The sequence below is a fragment of the Gracilinanus agilis genome, chromosome 2 (genome assembly GCF_016433145.1).
Source record: "Gracilinanus agilis isolate LMUSP501 chromosome 2, AgileGrace, whole genome shotgun sequence".
NCBI classification, from domain to species: Eukaryota; Metazoa; Chordata; class Mammalia; order Didelphimorphia; family Didelphidae; genus Gracilinanus; species Gracilinanus agilis.
This window is the reverse complement of record NC_058131.1, coordinates 48632715-48652598: the sequence shown is the minus strand read 5'-3', so window position 1 is coordinate 48652598 and position 19884 is coordinate 48632715. Positions and strand designations below refer to the sequence as shown.

General features: G+C 40.2%; 1 protein-coding gene across 1 annotated transcript in view; it reads left to right on the top strand.

Moving 5' to 3' along the window:
* TANGO6 (transport and golgi organization 6 homolog) overlaps positions 1-19884 on the top strand; it is a 214771-nt gene that overhangs the window by 98401 nt on the left and 96486 nt on the right. The gene's annotated exons all lie outside the window — the stretch shown is intronic.

Sequence of the window (19884 nt, the reverse complement as noted above, 5' to 3'; positions counted from 1 at the left end):
CAATGACCCAGGACAATTCTGAGGGATTTATGGTAAAGACGCTACCCACATTCAGAGGAAGGACTGCAGGAGAGGAAACATATAAGAAAAACAACTGCTTGAACGCATGGGTCGGGGTGGACATGACTGAGGGTGTAGACTCGAAACTACCACACCAATGCAACTACCAACAATTTGGAAATTGGTCTTGTTCAAGGACACATGACAAAACTAGTGGAAACGCGCATCGGCCAAGGGTGGGGGGGGGGTGCGGGGGGGGGTTGAAGGGGAAAGGTGGAGCATGAATCATGTAACCATGTTAAAAATGAATATTAATAAATGTTAAAAAAAATGTGAACGTATCAAAGATACTCATCACTTTAAGGTAGATATGCTGCGTCTTTATGTGCCTTAAACCGATGTGGAAGGGACTTTTCAGATTTCAATTTGGAAATAGATTAATCAGGGCCGTTAGGTAGCCCAGTGGATAGTAAACCAGAAATCACAAGGACCTGGGTTCAAATTTGACCCCAGAACACTTCATTGTGTGACAGCACAAGTCACTTAACCCCCATTGTCTAGCCTGTATTGCTCTTCTGCCTTGGGACCAATACTTAAGTGTTAATTCTAAGACAGAAGATATGGGTTGTTTTTTTTAGGTAATCACAAATGAGCAAGATAAACATAGAATAACTTTTCAGATGGAATATGCAGAATGTCTGGGAATATATCATAGTGAGGATCTCTCCTAATAGCCCTAGTCAGGACCATTTTGTGTTTATTAAGATATTTGAATTTCATTCTAGAGAGAGATGACTTCCATGGATCTCTAAAGCTATGTCATTCAGAGAGTTAGATGAAAATAGAATGTTGAGTTCTGAAACTAGAAAATGGGGATTTGTGCCAAGAAAGTCAACCAGTGCTCTGTGTTTCTATGGAATACACCTAGTATCTATGGAGGGAAGCTGCTTCAGGCTACTGACATGCCCAGACGGATTGCATGGATATTTGCACCCATGGCAGAAGAGCTACAAGAGCTCAATGAGGGGAAATTAGGTCTGAGGTGAAATCAGTCAAACAATTTCAAACACAGCAAATTTGCAAGTCTTAACTCCTCAGTGACCTACACTTCTTATCTCACTGTCTAATTCTACCATTGCTGGAAAAGCTATTTACATGGAAATTGCAGAAAGAGCTGTCCCTATGGACTCTGAGGGCCTTGGTACAAATCCTCCTTCGACAACTGACCACCCATGTCATCTTGGGCAAATCCCTTAATTTCTCTACATCTTCCTTGTCTCATTTTAGGGCCTTTATCATCCTCATTGGTTCAGTTAATGGAGTCAATGCTGATGACTACCAGAGTAGCCTGAGCTTTGGGCTCTACTCCCTGATCACCACCTTCTTTTTGGATATCCAGATGTGATAGTAAACATCCCATACTCACTGGATCCAAACCAGCTCTTTACCTCTTCCTACCCCACCTCCTAAATGCTTTTCCCAAGCCTTCCTGTTTCTGTCAAGGGTGCTGGTTTCATCCTCCTCCCACCCCCCACCCCTTTACCTCTCACTGTTTCTTACCCTATAGCCATGGAATTGCCAAGCCTTGTCATGTCTGTCTTCACACCTGGACTACTGCAATAACTCTTTTTTTTTTTTTTCTAAACCCTTACCTTCCATCTTGGAGTCAATACTGTGTATTGGCTCCAAGGCAGAAGAATGGTAAGGGTAGGCAATAGGGGTCAAGTGACTTGCCCAGGTTCACACAGCTGGGACGTGGCTGAGGCCAGATTTGAACCTAGGACCTCCCATCTCTAGGCCTGGCTCTCAATCCACTGAGCTACCCAGCTGCCGCCTGCAATAACTCTTAGTTGGTCTTCCTGTCTAGGGAGCAGGTCTGACCATGACTATGACTCCCCACTCCATTCAGTAAACTCCAGTGGCTCACTTTTGCCTCCAGGATCAAATATAAATTCTTCTGTTTGGCTTTTAAGGCCCTTCATAATCTGGCCCCCTCCTAACTCTCCAGCTCTTCTCCTTTATTCCCTTCCAGTTATGCTAGGTTGCTGTCCCTCACCCAAGATATTCTATCTCCCATCCAGTCTTGTATGTTTTCACTGGCTCTCCCTCCAAACCTAGGATACTCTTCTTCCTCCTTCTCATTGCCTCCTGGCTTCCCTGGCTTCCTTTGGATCTCAGCTAAAATCCTGCCTTCCACAAGAAGCTTTTTTTCATGTCTCTCCATGATTATCTTCAACTTAACCTCTGTAGATCTTGTGTGGGCATAATTATTGGCATGTTTTCTTTCCCAGAAGAATCTGAGCTTCTTGCAGTTAGGGACTCTGCCTTTACCTGGTAAAAAGGAAGCACTTAATACATACTTCTCTGAGTGATTTTTTGACTGATTTTTCACTCTTCAGAAATACAACTGTTTTTAAGCAGGAAACACATTTTTCTTGGTCACCTAATAGACTGCTGGTACTGCCAGGAAGTGATACAGAATAATCTTTGATGGCACAGCTTTATTTTATTAATAGACTTATCCAAATATAACAAAGAATACAAATATAATGAAACTAAAAATGTTTTAAATGGCTATTATACACAGAACTCTTTGTTAGGTCCTGGGGAAGAGGAGAGAGTTTGATGAGTTTGGCTAGAGTATGGAGTTTGTGGGGGAGTGAGTGTAAAGACACATCTATTTCTCTCTCTCTCTTTCTCCCCCCCCCCACCCTCTCTCTCCTTCTCTTTCACCTTCTCTTTCACCCTTACTTTCAGGCCTAATAACAACTCTTAAGACAGAAGAACAGGGGGCAGCTGGGTAGCTTAGTGGATTGAGAATCAGGCCTAGAGACAGGAGGTCCTAGGTTCAAGTCCAGCCTCAGCCACTTCCCAGCTATGTGACCCTGGGCAACTCACTTGACCCCCATTGCCAAGCCTTACCACTCTTCCACCTAAGAGCCAATACACAGAAGTTAAGGGTTTAAAAAAAATCTATCTACCAAAACAAACACAGGAATTATATGAAATGAAAACAACTACAAAACACTTTCCAAACAATTAAAACTAGTTCTAAACAATTGGAAAAACATTGATTGCTCATGGTTAGGATGAGCTAACATAATAAAAATGACCATTCTACCCAAATTAATTTACCTATTTAGCACCATACCTATCAAACTACCAAAAAACTTTTTTACTGAATTAGAAAATACTATAACAGAGTTCATTTGGAATAATAAAAGATCAAGAATATCAAGGGAAATAATGAAAAAAATGTGAAGGAAGGGGGCCTAGCAGTACCAGATATTAAACTATACTGTAAAGCAGCAGTCATCAAAACGGTATGGTACTGGCTAAGAGAAAGAAGGGAGGATCAGTGGAATAGACTTGGGGTAAGTGACGTCAACAAGATAGTTTATGATAAACCCAAAGAGCCCAACTTTTGGGACAAAAATCCATTATTTGACAAAAATTGCTGGGAAATTTGGAAAACAATATGGGAGAGATTAGGCTTAGATCAACATCCCACACCCTACACCAAGATAAATTCAGAATGGGTGAATGACTTGAATATAAAGAGGGAAACTATAACTAAGTTAAGTGAACACAGAATAGTATGCTTGTCAGATCTCTGGGAAAGAAAAGATTTTAAAACCAAGCAAGAGTTAGAGAAAATTAGAAAATGTAAAATAAATGATTTTGATTATATCAAACTAAAAAGGTTTTGTACAAACAAAAACAATGCAACCAAAATCAGAAGGGAAACAACAAATTGGGAAAAAATCTTTATAACAAAAAACTCTTGACAGGGGTCTAATTTCTCAAATATACAAGGAGTTAAATCAATTGTATAAACAATCAAGCCATTCCCCAGTTGATAAATGAGCAAGGGACATGAATAGGCAATTTTCAGGTAAAGAAATCAAAACTATCAATAAGCATGTGAGAAAGTGTTCTAAATCTCTAATTAGAGAAATGCAAATCAAAACAACTCTGAGGTATCACTTCACACCTAGCAGATTGGCTAAAATGACAGAAGGGGAGAATAATGAATATTGGAGGGGATGTGGCAAAATTGGGACATTAATGCATTGCTGGTGAAGTTGTGAACTGATCTAACCATTCTGGATGGCAATTTGGAACTATGCTCAAAGAGCTATAAAAGAATACCTTCCCTTTGATCCAGCCATACCATTATTGGGTTTGTACCCCAAAGAGATCATAGATAAACAGACTTGTACAAAAATATTTATAGCTGTGCTTTTTGTGGTGGCAAAAAACTGGAAAAGGAGGGTATGTCCTTCAATTGGGGAATGGCTGAACAAACTGTGGTATATGCTGTTGATGGAATACTATTGCACTCAAAAGAATAATAAACTGGAGGAATTCCATGTGAACTGGAAAGACCTCCAGGAATTGATGCAGAGTGAAAGGAGCAGAGCCAAAAGAACATTGTACACAGAGACTGATACACTGTGGTAAAATAGAATGTAATGGACTTCTGTACTAGCAGCAATGCAATGACACAGGACAGCTCTGAGGGACTTATGGAAAAGAACACTACCCACATTCAGAGGAAGAACTGCAGGAGTTGAAATACAGAAGAAAAGCAACTGTTTGAACACATGGGTTGAGGCTGACATGATTGGGGATGTAGACTCGGAACTACCACTCCAATGCAACTATCAACAATTTGGAAATAGGTCTTGATCGATGACACATGTTAAAATCAGTAGAAATGCACACCGGCTATGGGGGTGGGGGGGAGGTTGGGGGATGAAGGGGAAAGTAAGAGCATGAATCATGTAACCATGTTAACTTTTCTAAAAAATAAATATTAAAAAAAGGAAAAAGAAAAAAAATTTAAAAAAAAGAAAAAGACAAAAGAACAAGGGCTCAAGGGCTAGGCAATCAGGGTTAAATGACTTGCCCCAGGTCACACAGCTAGAAAGGATCTGAGGCCAAATTTGAACCTCCCGTCTCCAGACCTGATACTCTATCCATAGTGCTATCTAGTAGCCCCTATCCCCTTTTAAAATCACATGGAATCATCTGAGTTATGTATCATTTGTGCTTTTAGATTATGTGCTCAACTATTTCCCTTCATTGACCAGAGAAATCAAAAATTGTTTGTACTATCCCAAAGAAGATAAATCACAGAAAAACACTGTGTTCATTGTGTTTAGGTTGTAATAATCATCATAGCTAATATTTTAAAAATTAAGTTTATTTATTTAATTAATTAGTTTAGGGTATTTTTCCATGGTTACAAGATTTGTGTTCTTTCCCACCCCCCTCCCATAGCCAACAAGCAATTCCACTGGGTTTTTCATGTGTCATTGATCAAGACCTATTTCCATATTATTAATATTTGCAATAGAGTGATCATTTAGAGTCTACATCCCCAATCTTATCCCCATTGAACCATGTGATCAAGTAGTTGCTTTTCTTCTGTGTTTCCACTCCTGCAGTTCTTTCTCTGGATGTGGATAGTATTCTTTCTCATAAGTCCATCAGAATTATCCTGGATCATTGCATTGCTGCTAGTAGAGAATTCTGTTACATTCGATTTTGCCACAGTGTATCTGTCTCTGTGTATAATGTTCTCCTGGTTCTGCTCCTTTCACTCTGCATCAATTCCTGGAGGTTGTTCCAGTTCACATGGAATTCCTCCAGTTCATTATTCCTTTCACCACAGTAGTATTCAATCACCAACAGATACCACAATTTGTTCAGCTATTCCCCAATTAAAGGGCATCCCTTCATTTTCTAATTTTTTACCACCACAAAGAGCGCAACTATAAATATTTTTGTACAAGTCTTTTTCCTTATTATCTCTTTGAGGTATAAACCCAGCAGTGTTATGGCTGGATCAAAAGGCAGATAGTCTTTTAAAGCCCTTTGGACATAGTTCCAAATTACCTTCCAGAATGGTTGGATCAATTCACAATTGCACCAGCAATGCATTAGTGTCCCAATTTTGCCACATCCTCTCCAGCATTTATTACTCTCCCCTGCTGTCATTTTAGCTAATCTGCTAGATGTGAGGTGGAACCTCAGAGTTATTTTCATTTGCATTTTTCTAATTATAAGAGATTTAGAACACTTTTTCATGTGCTTATTGATACGTTAGATTTCTTTATCCGAAAATTGCCTATTCATGTCTTTTTCCCATTTATCAGTTGGGGAATGGCTTGATTTTTTTTGTACAATTGATTTTGCTCCTTATAAATTTGAGTAATTAGACCTTTGTCCTAAGTTTTTGTTATAGGGATTTTTCCCAATTTGTTGCTTCCCTTCTAATTTTTTGTTGCATTGGTTTTGATTGTACAAAACTTTTTTAACTTAATGTAATCAAAATCATTTATTTTGCATTTTGTAATATTCTCTGTCTCTTGCTTGGTATTAAAAGCTTTCCCATAGATCTGACAGGTATACTATTCTATGTTCACCTAATTTACTTATAGTTTCCTTCTTTATATTTAAGTCATTCACCCATTCTGAATTTATCTTGGTGTAGGGTTGAGATGTTGATCTAAACCTAATCTCTTCCATACTATTTTCCAATTTTCCTGGCAGTTTTTGTCAAATAGTGAGTCTTTGTCCCAAAAATTGGGATCTTTGTGTTTATAGTACACTATCTTGCTGAGGTCATTTACCCCACATCTATTTCATTGATCCTCCCTTCTGTCTCTTAGCCAGTACCATATTGTTTTGATAACCATTGCTTTATAGTACAGCTTAAGATCTGGTACTGCTAGGATCCCATCCTTCACATTTTTTTCATTATTTCCCTTGATATTCTTGATCTTTTGTTCTTCCAAATGAACTTTGTTATAATTTTTTCTAGTTCAGTAAAAAAGTTTCTAGGTAGTTTCATAGGTATGGCACTGAATAAATAAGTAAATTAATTTGGGTAGGATTGTCATTTTTAGTATGCTAGCTCGTCCTTCCCATGAGCAATTAATGTTTTTCCAATTGTTTATATCTTGTTTTATTTGTGTGGAAAGTATTTTGTAGTCGTGTTCATATAATTCCTGTGTTTGTCTTAGCAAATAGATTCCTAAATATTTTATATTGTCTAGGGCGATTTTTTTTTAAACCCTTACCTTCCGTCTTGGAGTCATTACTGTGTATTGGCTCCAAGGCAGAAGAGTGGTAAGGGTAGGCAATGGGGGTCAAGTGACTTGCCCAGGGTCACACAGCTGGGAAGTGTCTGAGGCCAGATTTGAACCTAGGACTTCCCGTCTCTAGGCCTGGCTCTCAATCCACTGAGCTACCCAGCTGCCTGTCTAGGGCAATTTTGAATGAAATTTCTCTTTCTAACTCTTGCTTCTGAGTTGTGTTAGAAATATATGGAAATGCTAATGATTTGTGTGGGTTTATTTTGTATCCTGAAACTTTGCTAAAGTTGTTCATTATTTCCACTAGCTTTTTAGTTGATTCTCATGGATTCTTTAAGTTATATCATATCATCTGCAAAGAGTGATAGTTAGGTATTAAATTTCTTTTTTTTTTTCTCTAATTGCCACTGCTAGTGTTTCTAGTATAATGTTAAATAATAGAGGTGATAATGGGCATCCCTGCTTCACTCCTGATCTTATTGGGAAGGCTTCTAATTTATCTCCATTGCAGATGATGCTTGCTGATGATTTTAAATATATACTGTTTATTATTTTTAGGAAAGGCCCATCTATTCCTATATTTTCTAGCATTTTCAATAGAAATGAATGTTGAATTTTGTCAAAGACTTTTTCTGTATCTATTGAGATAATGATGTGATTTGTGTTGTTTTGGTTATTGATATGGTCAATTATGTGGATGGTTTTCCTAATATTAAACCATCCTTGCATTTCTGTTATAAATCCCACCTGATCATAATGAATAATGCTCGTGATCACTTGCTGGAGTCTTTTTGCTAGTATTCTTTTTAAGATTTTTTACATCTATGTTCGTTAAGGAGATTGATCTGTAGTTTTCTTTCTCTGTTTTTGGTCCACCTGGCATAGTTAATATTTTGATAGAGTGTTAAGGATATCAAGTACTTTGTGGCGATTATCTCATTTGGTTCTCACCACAACTCTGTGAAGTAGATGCTGTTATTATCTCCATTTTACAAATCAAGAAACTGAGGCTGACAGAGTTAAGTGACTTAACTAGAGTCATACTTGTAGCGAGTATCTGAAACAGAATTCAAATTTCCTGACTCTAATGCTAATACTTTATCTACTGAACTGCCTAGCTGCCTAAGAACTGCACTCAGTGCTCTCCAGGGGAAGATATAAAGTCTAATTAATAGACAATCTCTGCCCAACAGATTTTATAGTAGGAGGATGAGATGCCCCACCCTCTGCCCCCAAGAACTTTATAGTATTGTATGGCATGTGCTGGAGAGTTACAGAACAAGTGCAATGTGAAGTCTGAAAAGAAGGCTGGCTGCCCTCTGGGGACAGTCGCACCTGAGATGATTTGAGAGGCTGAGTTCAATTGGGGAGGAAGAGGAAAGGCTTTCTGGGGCTAAACCAAAACATTCTGGGAGAACATCGTGTGGAATGAGGAAAGGAAAAGCATCTATCCAGTGTAACTGCTATGAAAGAGGAGATGCAGAAACATTGATGATGGAGAAGGGGTCACCAGCCTGGAGAGGAAGGGGATGCTCCCTTGGTAGATGAGCCACTGAGTCTTCGTGCATGGAAGTAACTTCACCAGATCTAGGAATGAGGAAGAATCTTTTGCCCCCAGTATTAAGGAAGAATTATAGAGGGGTTGTGGGAAGGCTTCATAGAAGGTGTTACTGAGGGCTTAAACTTGAGGAGTAACAAAGGAGGTTGGATGGAGCAAACCCTGTAGAAACAGAAGCCACAGAACTGGGTAACCAACTAAACAGGATAAGGACAGAAGAGAAAAGAGTAAAACAGTACCTCATCTGTAAAGGAAGTGATCAGTGGGACCTTCTCACTGACTTGTTTATGAAGATCCTATGAGGTAACGCATGGGAAGAGCTTTCTGTGTAAGTGCTGGTTTAATCAGAAAGAGAAGGCAAAAAATACTATGGGAAAAGCGTCCACCAATGGCTCAGTCAGCTAGCCTCTGTAAACTGCTTATTACGCGCCAGTGTCTGGGTTTCCTGGGAGTACTAGCGCCTCTGCTAGTGGGGCTTGCCGAACCCTGTGCAGAGCTGCTTGTCCACCTTTGGTGTCCTCCTTTCACCCGATTCTCACCCATGGCTCCAAGAAGCTGTAGCACGAGCTGTGGCCACACACAGGCAAAACTGGCTCCAGAGGTGGGACAAACTGATTTAGAGTAGCTGACAAGTGTCAAACCTGCTGGTGAGTTAGAGGGATGTCTGTCCTTAGGATGTGATGACTTTCCCCAATGCAATGGGGTTTGAGAACAATTTGTTCTAACAGCCATGAAGGTGGCTGAAGTGGGCACTATGGATCTCTTAGAGCTTGGTCAGACATCGAAGAAGCCAAGGTCATCCACTGCAGCCTGGGCCATTGCCCACCATCCTGACTTTGCCTTGACAGTGGACTTAGATGACACTGAAGAGAGAGTTAACTCTGCTTCCCTTAAATTCAGTTCACTCCAAAGTCAAGACATCATTCTGTGATGTCATTAGTCCTCTTTGAAAATGAAAGACAGATGGCAGCTATGTGCCAAACACTGTACTAAAGCTGGGAGTAAAAAAAACAAACAGAAAGACAGTTGCCACCTGCAAGGAGCTTACATTCCATTGGGAGAAGGCAATGAGGGAAGAGGAAGGAAGGGGAGAAAGGAAGAGGCTCAGACTTGGCGGGGAGGGGGGACTTCTAGGACAGGAGGGGTTTCCAGGATGTGGGGTAGAAGAAGGCTGGAGGTTAGCATGGAGAGTCATGAGCCCAGATGGACCTGGCACTTAGATAATGTGTCTGAGGGTTGCCTTCTTGTAATAGTTTTCTTATAAATTTAGGGACTTAATAGTAAAAAGCAGGCTGTCCCAGTGGGAGTTTGTTCACAACTCTCAAGGTTATAGTTGCCTTCTCTTTCTCTCCAAGGTGTTATTGGCTTGTACGCTGGTCTGTCGCATCTCAGGAACCAATCAAAGTCTCTGTTTGGAGCGTTCCAGCCATGCTAATGGGCTGGCTCTGATGAGCAAAAGTTCACGTCCCAGGGAAGAAGGAGTTCCCTTTACACAGAAGTCATCACAAGAAGTAGATAGCCTATGGTAGCTTTTGGATTTCTCCAGTTTTTCAAGGAATAAGTGCTGAATTAGTAGATGTGCAAATAGATATAATCAGCTAGTCAGTAAACTTTTATTAAGTGCCTTCTATGTGCCAAACACTGTGCTAAGTGCTATGAATGCAGAGAAAAGTAAAAGATAGAACCTGTCTTCAAGGAGCTCACAGCCTGATTGGGAAGGCACTCCACCAACAACTATTTACATCCAAGATACAAGCAGGACACATTGGAGAGAATTAAGAGAGAAAGTTAGCATTAAAGAAGGATCAGGAAAGGCTTCTTACAAAAGATAGGCTTCTGGGGGCAGCTGGGTGGCTCAGTGGAGTGAGAACCAGGCCCCAAAAAAGAGGTTCAAGTCTGACCACAGATACTTCCTAGCTGGGTGACCCTGAGCAAGTCACTTAACTCTCATTGCCTAGCCCTTACCACTTTTCTGCCTTAGAACCAGTACTTAGTATCAATTCTAAGACAGAAGGTAAGGGTTTTGAAAAAGAAGATAGGATTTTATCTAATGCTTGAAGGAAGCCAGGAGGCTGAAATGTATAGGAGAATTGTACCAGTCTAGGGGAAAAGGCCCAAAGACTCCCCAATTCACTTCTTTTGCCCTTTCCATTCTCCCCTCTCCCACCATCCCATCCCCCTTTCTTGGAGCCCTGGCTTTCCCTTTTGCTCTCATCACAGTATCATACACATTTTTCTATGTACATATCCCCTGAGCTTGTTGGGGGCAAGGACCAGTGGTTTCTGAATCTTGGTTTGGGGCATAGTAGGTGCCTGTTACATACTTACTGTCTTCATGCAAATTATAAACTCTTCACATTGTCTTAAAGCCATTTAGTTCTCTATTTGCTGTGTCTTTCCTAATAGACAGGAGGTTTTTGAGAACAGGGCATCGTATTTGTGCTCCAGATGTTAGCACAGTGTCTTGTGCATAGTAGATTCTTAAATGTTTGATGAATGTAATTGAATTTCTGAGAGGCAGCTTTGGTATAGTGGACTTAGAATGAGAGGCTGTTTTGAGTGTTGGTACTGCCCCCTTCTAGGCATGTGGGTTTCTAAAAGGCATTTTTCACCTCAGTTATTTCATCTTTAAAATAATGAATAACGCACTATTATTATGAGAGTATTATAGCCTGCCTGTAGTCTTCCCAGGAGCTAGTGTGGGAATCAGTTGAGATAATTTATATAAAACACTTTGTAGACCATAAAGGCAGTCAACCAGCATTCATTAAGCACCTACTGTGTGCCAGGCACTGTGCATAAGTGCTGGGGATACACAAACAGGCCAAGGATCGTCCCTGCCCTTCAGAAGTTCTCCTCCATCTAATGGGGGAGACTGCATGAAAACAGCAACATACAAACAAGATGCAGCCAAGACAGAGTGGTGATCATCATTAGAAGGAAGGCCCTAGTCTTAAGGGGATCAGGAAAGGTTTCCTGTAGAAGGCAAGATTTTAGCTGAGATCTGAAGGAAACCAAGGAAGCCAGGAGGGAGATGAGGAGGGGAGAGGATTCCAGGCACGAGGCTCAACCAGGGAAAATGCCCAGGTCTAACGATGGGGTATCTTGGGTGTGGAACAGCAAGGATATCAGGGTCACTGAATTGTAGAGTATTTGATGAAGGGGTAAGAAATCCAAAAAGGTTGGGGTGAGAGGGGCATGTTAAAAAGGGCTTTGAACACCAAACAGAGTGTTTTGTATTTAATTCTGGAGGTGATGGGAGCCACTGCAGTCTGAAGAGCAGAGAAGCAGTGAAATGGCCAGAACTACATCTGAGGAAAATCATTTGAACAGCTGAGTGGAGGATGGACTGGAATGGGGAGAGACTAGTTGCCAGCAGAGCCCCAAGCAGGCTATTGTAGTAGTACTGGAGTGAGGGAGGACCTGCACCAGGCGGGGTATATGCGAGAGATATCATGGGAGCACCTACATAGTTCAGTGGGAAGAAATGAACAAATAGGTAGTGATAATATAGTTGAAATATAAAATAAAATTCTCAGCTTCATTAGAAATGATGATTCTATTTCAGCTGTTTACAACCTGAATAACCCAATTATATTTTCTATTAACCCCAACATAGTCCTTTTGGAACTGAGTTTTAACACTCTCATCATTTTCGCTGGGTTATTACTCAAAGCAGCTCATATCTAAAAGGAAGACACCAGGAATAGAAAGTGAAAGTTGAACATATGTGCAAAAAACGCCTTCCAAATAACTCTGCCTTTAGGGGGAAAAAAGGCCTACCACAATCCTGCTGTAATTTAATTAGTTCTTCTCCATCTCTCATGGTTTCAAAGATTTAGAGCTTGAGGGGGCCTTCAAAATCATTTAGCCAATTGGTTTATTTTATAGAAGAGGAAATTTGGTGCCCAGGGAAATTCATTGACTTATATGGGGTAGATAGATGGCCCAGTGAGTAAGAGCACCTTGTCTAGAGTCAGGAAGACTTGAGTTCAAATCCAGCTTCAGACACTTACTAGCTGTGTGACACTGAGCAAGTCACTTAACCTATTTGCCTCCATTTCCTCAACTGTAAAATAGAGTCAATAATAGCACCTACTTTCCAGAGCTATTGTGAAGACCAAATGAATTTTTTTTTGTAATGTGTTTCATGTGGTGCCTGCCACATAGCAAGTGCCATATAAATGTTTATTCCCTCTGTCTCTCACCCCCTTTCTCCATTGAACCACTTTTCCAACCAAACTAGTAACTATCTCTTGTCTTTTGCCACAGGGGAATAAAAAACAAGGATAGTATTTTATTGGTTAACTATTGATGACAGACTGAATGGAAAAGGAGGAAAAAGGAAAAAAATAAATATATTGGTTGTTAGTGTTACTTATTTTTTAAAAGAGGGAAGGAAAAAACCCAGGAATGAGGGGAATGAAGTGGAAACTGAGGGCAGTTAAGGCAGAACTGAAAAAGGAAGGTAAGAGGTTTGTTTTTTTTTTAAATAATTTTAACCGTATAAATCCTGTTTCTATTCATTTATGATTCATTCCTCAGAACTCCATTTCCAACTTTTAAGCCTGAAACACAAATATCTGAGATAATAAACCATAAAGAGAAAATCTAATCTAGAGGAGCTTTTTTAAAATTGCAGAAAGTAAATTTGCTAAGAACATTTAGCAGCGTTTCCTCACCACTGGCCTGAAGGTGTCCCTGACAACAGCATGGTGCTCTGGGGATTTGGGACCAGATCCCTTGATTCAGATCAGCTTACTCTACTTGTCACTCCCTGGGTGACTTTGAGAAAGTCTCCTAACCCCCTCTGACCTTGATAAAAGGGAAGGCTTAGATTTGATCATCTCTTCCATATCTAAATCCTATAAGACTCATTCTTCAAAATGAGACTGATATGGAAATGAGACAATAGGATGCTGACAAGGAGAAACAGCTGATCATCCCATTTGCAGTGCTCCAGCTGGTGATATCGTGATGAGAAATCATTGTCATGTACGTGCCAGGGTGACCGCTGGGATTACCACTGGATGTATGCAAACCCTTTTTGATAGACAAGATGTAGCACCTGAGTGCAGCTTTTAGTAATGAACGGTTGCTTGGAAACTAGGTCAGGATGGCAGCTTTCCTGCCTTTAGGTGACGGTTGCCTTGTTAATTGCAAAAAATTCCCATTTCGTTAGAAAAGAATATACCCATTATTTCCCTTCTTCCCAAAGCCGCTAATTGGTAGATAATCCTAAGTATTGTGGGCTTTCACAGTTTTTGTAGGGTCTTTAACAGCATGTGACAAGATTACATTTCTGACAAGGAACACATATGCACTGTGAGTTAACTGATAATCTTATAAACCTGTCCACTCTTACTTGACTCTGGGTCTTTTAGGGAAATAATGGTATTTTCACTAGATATTGCTTAGTTGACAAGTGACAATCTCCATTCAATGTCAACTTTGTAAGACATTAAGGATACCCAAACTAACATTTCAGAGGGAGGAACTCGGAAGATGACATAGTTATTTAGCACAAAGAATTTTATCTATCTGAGTATCTCCACATTTAGACTGGTAAGGATCTTAGAATCAATTAGTCCAATCATCTCATTTTACAGATGATAAAATGTAGTCTGAGAGCAATTCAGTGACTTACCAGACAGCATAAGGAAGGGAAGGAAGGACTTAAAGACTTATATAGAACCTACTATGTGCCAGGCCCTGTGCTAAGCACTTTTTACAAATATTATCTCATTTGATCTTTGTGAAGTAGATGCTAGGATTATCCCCAGTTTACATCTGAGGAAACTAAGACATAGAAATGACTTGTCCAGAGTCACACAGCTAATAGTTATTTGGACTCGGGTCTTCCTGAATAGAACTTTTTGCAAATGAGAAATTTAATATTCCACTCTTATTCATTGCAATAGCACTGTTAAATCCCAGAATAATACTGTTAATAACTCATATTTGCATTGCACAAAGGACTTTCCTCACGAAAGTCCTTTGAAATGTGCATAGTAAATGGGCTATTAACCCATTTTACAGTAGAAAAATTAGAAATAACTTTCAGGGAACAGCTAGGTGGCTCCATGGATTGAAAGCCAGACCTATGAAATGGGAGGTTCTGGATTCAAATGTGGCCTCAAATACTTCCTAGTTATGTGACTGTGGACAAGTCATTTAACTTCCACTGCCCAGCTCTTACTGTTCTTCTGCCTTGGAACCAATACACAATATTGATTCTAAGACTGAAGGTAAGGGTTTAAAAAAGAAGAAGTAACTTGCCTAGTGCAAAACGATCAGGAGTGGGATTCATCTGCATTTGTATTTTTTTATTACTACATAATGGTGAGGTCTAGGACATATACTGATCATAAGTCTCTCATCCTCCATGGCTGATAAGTTTATGGTTTTGATTGTTTTGGTCTAGAATTCCATTTTCTTGCCATTACCTCCTTTTATTGGCCTTAGTGAATTTGGCTGAAAAGATGTGTGTGTGTGTGTGTGTGTGTGTGTGTAAATTTTTTTTTGGCACACTGTAGATCTGTGACTGTGAAGAATACCATTTGGTTCCCAGATGTAGTTGCTGTTTGCACAGTCTGACATAATTTGCCACTTTGCCTTTCAGATTCCAGTTTTTCCCATTTCTTTTTCTGAATAAAAATGTCTAAAAATTGAATCTTGTGATCACTGGACTGTCTGTAAGTAATGCCAGATTATACTTCCATCCACTCAACTCCATTGCCATTTGCCATTTCACAGCTTTGGGGGACCTTTTCATTAAATTGTATGTCAAGTAGATATCTTAAGTCTTGATATGTCCAAAAGGAAAGTCATTATCTCTCCCACTAAGCTCTCCTTCCTCCCCTTCCTTATTCTTTATAGAGGGCACCATCATTCTCCCAGGCCCTCAGACTTACAACATAGGAGTTATCCTGGATTCCTCACTATCTCTCACCACCCTCCTCTTCCCACTTCTGGCCAAGACCTGCCCATTCACCTCTGTTCCAGACCCTCTCACTTCATGCCTAGGTTATTAGAATAGCCTACAGAGGGAGAGGAGGTTTCTGCAAGCCCTAAGTCTCTCTTCATTCCCATCTGTCTTCCATTGGGCCCCTAAAGGGATTTTCAAAAAATGCAGCTCCAACCTTACCATCCCCCTACTCAGTAAACTCCAGTGGTTCCCTATGACCTCTGGGATCAAATACAAAATGCTCTGTTTGGCATACTGTGGGATCCATATTGCTGAGAGGGGTTCAAGCTGCAGCACAGAATTCCATAATGCCCCCCAGAACTCTAAGAGAGGGGACAGTTAAAGGCAGTTGGAGTCCTGGTATAAAAAGGCAGGACACCTGGCTTGCAGGGTCTTGGATCTTGGGTCCTGGGTCCTGGTGCTGATCCTGTTCCTGACTCTCTTTGCTCTTGGATCTGAGCAGAGGGGTAATCAGGATAGCTGCTGGAGCCATTCAGGCTTCGACAGCCAAAGCTGTTCTACTTTGTTAGACCTTCAAGCAATACCACAGCCTACCTTAGTTTAGCTCTCTAGGTTTAGAAAGAATAATATAGAGGCTTAGAGAGGAGTTCAGCCATTCAAGATACATTTCCCCTTTGGGGGAGGGGCTGCTTATTTGACATAGCTGTATTAGGTAGCTTTCTCCTTACCTATCAATCCTAAGCCATTTCCCCCTTCCAGTTTCTGTTATCATTAAACCCTTATCATCTAGGAACAGATGGATACAGATAATTTGGGAAAATACTCATATCTTCCATTGGCCAAATTCCTCTTACTAGTGGCTCTGTAGTAGATCCTGACCTCTAAGCCAGTGAGCTGCTTCTAGACATCAAGCTTCACCAATTCTGTCCTATGGGGATATAATACAGAGAAAGATATTATCATAAGGAGTTTAGCCTTTCCCCACTTACCATATTACCAAGCTAGACTGTCCTCCATTACCAAAAGGTTAACTGACTTCCAACTGCTTAGAGGGAGGGGGGAGGTGAAGGAATAGTCCAAGCTCCTGCCCCTCCCATCCATTCCAGCCTGTGTGTGTGTCCCTCCTAAAACCAGAGATTAGGGAGACTACATTGCCTTCTACAGTTTCCCTAATCCTACAATTCATAACCCAGCCCCCTCCCATCTTTCCAGGCTTCTTATGCCTTCTTCCCCACCATGCGCTCTGCCATCCAGTGACACTGGCCTCCTGGCATGAACAAGACCTTCCATCTCTCTACTCAGGGCATTTTCTCTGGCTATTGCTCAGACCTAGAGTGTTCTCCCTCCTTATCTCCACTTACTGACTTCCCTCAAGTCCCAGCTAAAATCCCATCATTTATAGGAAGCCTTTCCCCTCCCCTCTTAATTCTAGTGCCTTCTCTCTGTTAATTATTTCCAGTTCACCTTGTAGATAGCTCATTTGTACATACTTGTTTGCATGTGGACATCTTCATTAGGTTGTGAGTACTTCCAGAGCAGGGACATTCTTTTGTCTCTTTTTACAGTCCTAATGCTTAGCATACTGTCTGGCATGTGTGTTGATGCTCAATAAAAGTTGATTGACTGATTGACAAGATCAGCAGAGTAGCTGTGGCTTCACTGTTTGTATGAGTGACTGCTGCTAAGTGCTGGTGTGTTGTTTCTGCCAGATTTCACAATTATCACTTGTTCTCAGGCAGCCCTTGCCTAGGATTCGAGTCACTGCCTCACATAATAGCAATCATCAGGGCACCTGCTAGGCTGAAAGAAAAATGTGGAACTTTGGGGAATGACCAGGCATCATTCCAGAGCCTCCTGAAGGGCAAATGTAAAGCTGATCCCAGCTTTGGGGTTTTTTGTTTCCCAAACCAGAAAGAAATGGCCATCCTCATCTATCTTACTGATCAGCACTTTCTTTTTGGGTAGGCTTGAAAGTAACCTACGGAAGACAGCTAGGTGGCTCAGTGGATAGAGAGCCAGGCCTAGAAGTGGAAGTTTCTGGGTTCTCATTCTTCCTGGCTATGTGACCCTAGGCAAGTCACTTAACCCTAATTGCCTAGTCATTCCTGCATTTCTGCCTTGAAATCAGTGCTTAAAGAGAGAGAGAAAGAGAAAGAAAGAAAGTAACCTGAGGCAGAATGTTGGTTACAAACTTTAAGAAGCTGATTCTGAAGTACACTGTAGAACTTCTGTTGCCAACACCACACATGGGCTGGTCTTTAGGCATTATGTAGCATGTTTCCTGTTCCTACCTGGTCAAAGGAGAAGCACTTACTATAGTTTGGGAAAGAAGAAGGAGCTTTTCCTATTAATTTTTTTAGGTATTTTACTAGTTAATGAACATTTTCAATCTGCTTTTTTGGTCTTTGGTAGGCATGTTAAAAAAAAAAACAACAACCAACAAACAATGAACAAAGTAATCATTTTTTATTTCTTACCCAAGGTAAATTATAACATAACTCACTCCTATGAGGAGACTAGTAGCTACTTCCAGAGATTCAGTAATTACTACATGTTTTCCTTTTCCTTCCTCTCTTGTGTCAACAGTCAACATTATGGCTCTCTAGGTGTTATTTATATTCGCACACATTCTTGTCTCAGTCAACCCTACCCATTCTACACTGTCACCTTAAGGCCATTTTGGATTTTTTTTTTTTTTTGGCTATACTATAATAGAAGTAAATGTCAAAGTATGATTCGTGTTCAAAAGTATTTTTGCATAGTTTTTGAAAAGCTTTAATAATACATTTCTTCCTCAAAGCTCTCCTTGTTTCCTCATCAAAGGGGACACTGGGTTCTTAAAGGCAGTGCCAGTGGCTCTCAAGGTCTAGAAGATTCTGACATTCTGGAAAAGCTTTCAATATAATTCTAGCAATAGATTTTGTCTGTTAAAATAAAGACCAACCTCACTATGCACAAGGAGACTCATCTCAGTTGGTTGGCCTACTTGGCATTGCATTCTCTGGCCATGGCAATCCATGGAAAAAAGAAAACTACAGCATTTAGTTTTGTCTAGCCCCATTCCACTCCTGCAATGAAGATGGAGGAGTAGTAGAACTGGGGGAACAGGGTGCTAAAATTTACATCATTTACAGATTCTTTGAACATGAATTTAGCTGTTGGTCCTCTTCATGTTAGAACCTCATCTGATGACAACATCTGTTGGCAATTACAGATGTGAGAAACTTGTGGCCTCTTCTCCAACTTCTATCACCGTCCTGCCACTGCCATGGCAGGAACAGAAGTTCTGAAGGTGACAAGCTCTTTGTAATGCCACAAAAATGAAAGAGATTATTACAGTTTAGCAGGCAAGAAATACCTTGTTATTGATGTAGGAGTCATTCCATAATCAGCCATCTAGGTATAATCAGACACCATTTTATGAGAGCCAGATCAAAGTCAATGTACTGCCAAAATGAAGAATTAAAATGAGTTAAAAGTGATGGTGTACAATTAAAACAATGTCAACCTGATCTTTTTATACAAATTATTGATGAAAAAAGAATGTGGATGTCATATAAAGGATAGCAGCATTAATGATTAATATTTTATAAAGAAGTTTAATGAATATAAATAAATTATGATAGAAAATCAGCACAGCTTTAAGTTTGCCTCAGTCAGCAAGTGCTTAACTTACTTTGGTCAAGTTGTAAGTAAACCACAAAAGTCAGGGTGGCCTGACTTCTTTTCCTGAATGTGCTCCTCTGCCCCACCTGGGCAGAATGACAAAGGTGGGAAGAGAAGAGAGAGAACAAGTTAAAAGTGGCTTTAAGAAGGGGGGAATTATATTCGCCCTTTTTCAGTGGATCCCAACTTCTGGGATACGAATTCCTAGGGGCTGTAGAGTATTGTATGGGGTCCATAGATCTGTAGTCTATAGATTCAGTTCCTTGTTAATTAAAAAGATGTCTCTGGAATTGTGCTACTGCCATCATCTTTGGATGAATCTTTTGCTTTTATTCCTGTTTTATGGCTTGTGCCTTAAAAAATAAGAAAGAAGTCAAGAATATTCCTTTCATTCTGAAAAATATGGAAAAAGAGGAAGAGTCAACTTGAGAACAGTCTTAGATAAGTTAGAGGTGTGTGGAATGGGATGATGTGATGGAGAGTTTGTACCATGATTTATAACACCTAGAAATACAGTTCTTCTCCATAGCTATTAAATTATAATGGAGACATAATAGCCCCCATGTTTTTGTCAAGTGAATTAGTAATATAGTTGCCAAGTATTTTAGCAGAATAGCCAAAACAAC